The 2,577-nt window shown below is 52.7% G+C and overlaps 1 pseudogene; it reads left to right on the forward strand.

Annotated features, from left to right (window-relative positions):
* The first annotated feature begins 744 nt into the window (after positions 1 to 744).
* LOC129017757 (small ribosomal subunit protein uS5-like) lies at positions 745 to 1,702 on the forward strand (annotated as a pseudogene).
* Positions 1,703 to 2,577: the final 875 nt, after the last annotated feature.

The following is a 2,577-nucleotide window of genomic DNA, read 5'->3' on the forward strand; positions in this document are numbered from 1 at the left end:
TAACCCCTCCTCCTCTGAAGTGCCTATCTCTAGTCTTGGTCAGAGGCACGCTTCCAGCCTGTGGGACGGTCACCTTGGAGGCTGTAACCCTTTTATAATCCCAGCACTTTGGGAGGCCGAGGCAGGCGGATCACGAGGTCAGGAGATCGAGTCCATCCTGGCTAACCCCGACTCCACTAAAAAAATACAAAAAAATTAGCCGGGTATAGTGGCGGGCGCCTGTAGTCCCAGCTACTCGGGAGGCTGAGGCAGGAGAATGGCATGAACCCTGGAGGCGGAGCTTGCAGTGAGCCAAGATCGCACCACTGCACTCCAGCCTGGGCAACAGAGCGGGATTCCGACTCAAAAAAAAGACAAGAAAAAAAAAATCAAGTCTCTTCCCTTTTTCTAAGTTTATACATTGTGGTTTTTAAACAGTTAACAGCACAAGGCCGGGCGCGATGGCTCATGCCTGTAATCCCAGCACTTTGGGAGGCCGAGGCGGGCGGATCGCGAGGTCAAGAGATCGAGACCATCCTGGCTAACACGGTGAAACCCTGTTTCTACTAAAAATACAAAATTAGCTGGGCGTGGTGGCGGGCGCCTGTAGTCCCAGCTACTCGGGAGGCTGAGGCAGGAGAATGGCGTGAACCCAGGAGGCAGAGCTGGCAGCGAGCCGAGACCGCACCACTGCACTCCAGCCTGGGCGACAGAGTGAGACTCAGTCTCAAAAAAAAAAAAAAAAAAAAAAAAAAAAAAGCTTCTTTTCCGAAAAAACACCAAATGGCGGATGACGCCGGTGCAGCGGGGGGGCCCGGAGGCCCTGGTGGCCCTGGGATGGGGAACCGCGGTGGCTTCCGCGGAGGTTTCGGCAGTGGCATCCGGGGCCGGGGTCGCGGCCGGTGACGGGGCCGGGGCCGAGGCCGCGGAGCTCGCGGAGGCAAGGCCGAGGATAAGGAGTGGATGCCCGTCACCAAGTTGGGCCGCTTGGTCAAGGACATGAAGATCAAGTCTCTGGAGGAGATCTATCTCTTCTCCCTGCCCATTAAGGAATCAGAGATCATTGACTTCTTCCTGGGGGCCTCTCTCAAGGATGAGGTTTTGAAGATTATGCCAGTGCAGAAGCAGACCCGTGCCGGCCAGCGCACCAGGTTCAAGGCGTTTGTTGCTATCGGGGACTACAATGGCCACGTCGGTCTGGGTGTTAAGTGCTCCAAGGAGGTGGCCACCGCCATCCGTGGGGCCATCATCCTGGCCAAGCTCTCCATTGTCCCCGTGCGCAGAGGCTACTGGGGGAACAAGATCGGCAAGCCCCACACCGTCCCTTGCAAGGTGACAGGCCGCTGCGGCTCTGTGCTGGTGCGCCTCATCCCTGCACCCAGGGGCACTGGCATCGTCTCCGCACCTGTGCCTAAGAAGCTGCTCATGATGGCTGGTATCGACGACTGCTACACCTCAGCCCGGGGCTGCACTGCCACCCTGGGTAACTTCGCCAAGGCCACCTTTGATGCCATTTCTAAGACCTACAGCTACCTGACCCCTGACCTCTGGAAGGAGACTGTATTTACCAAGTCTCCCTATCAGGAATTCACTGACCACCTCGTCAAGACCCACACCAGAGTCTCTGTGCAGCGGACTCAGGCTCCAGCTGTGGCTACAACATAGGATTTTTATACAAGAAAAAATAAAGTGAATTAAGTGTGAAAAAAAAAAAAAAAAAAAAGCCGGGCGCGGTGGCGGGCGCCTGTAGTCCCAGCTACTCGGAGGCTGAGGCAGGAGAACTGCGTGAAACCAGGAGGCCAAGATAGCGCCACTGCAGTCCGGCCTGGGCGAAAGAGCGAGTCTCCATCTCAAAAAAAAAAAAAAAAAGTTAACAGTACAAACTCTTTGGAAAACACTTTATTAGTATCTGTCAATATTGAGTACATGCATTGCCTGTGATCCAGCAGTTCCATAGCTAGGTATACAAACAGAAATGTCGACAAATGTTCACCCAAATTCACAACCTAGAGTGTTTGTAACAGCATTATTTGCAGGAGACATAAACTTGGCAATCGTGGTTTATGCGTACCATGTGATACTGAATAGCAGTGAGAATGAGTGAAGGACCACAAACCGTCTACGGATGACTCTCACATGCATGACTTGGAGTGAAAGAAACCAGATACAAACCAGACAAAACTAAATCTAGAGGTTGCGATAGTGTTACCTTTAGGAGTACAGTGGCGGGATGGGAGGATGAGGGGGTCTGTGAGTGGGGAACTGGGTTTCCAGAAAAATTAGTGAATCCAGCTTATCCTATACAAAGAGACCCAGCACTCTTGGCCAGCTCCAGTGACCCAGATCCTACAGCCTCAGTTGAGTCACCACAGACAAAACCATGTGGGGCAGAGATGAACCATCCCTCATGGCCCTACCAGAATTCCTGACCTACACAATTGTGAACCCTTAATTAATTAATTTAATTACTTTTTAAGAGATGGGGTCTTGTTTGGTTGCCCAGGCTGGTCTCAAACTCCTGGGATCAAATAATCCTCCCACGTTGGCCTCTGAAAGTGCTGGGATTACAGGCGTGAGCCATCATGCCTAGCCTGTGAA

This window comes from Pongo pygmaeus, chromosome 19 (genome assembly GCF_028885625.2).
Source record: "Pongo pygmaeus isolate AG05252 chromosome 19, NHGRI_mPonPyg2-v2.0_pri, whole genome shotgun sequence".
Classification (NCBI taxonomy): Eukaryota; Metazoa; Chordata; class Mammalia; order Primates; family Hominidae; genus Pongo; species Pongo pygmaeus.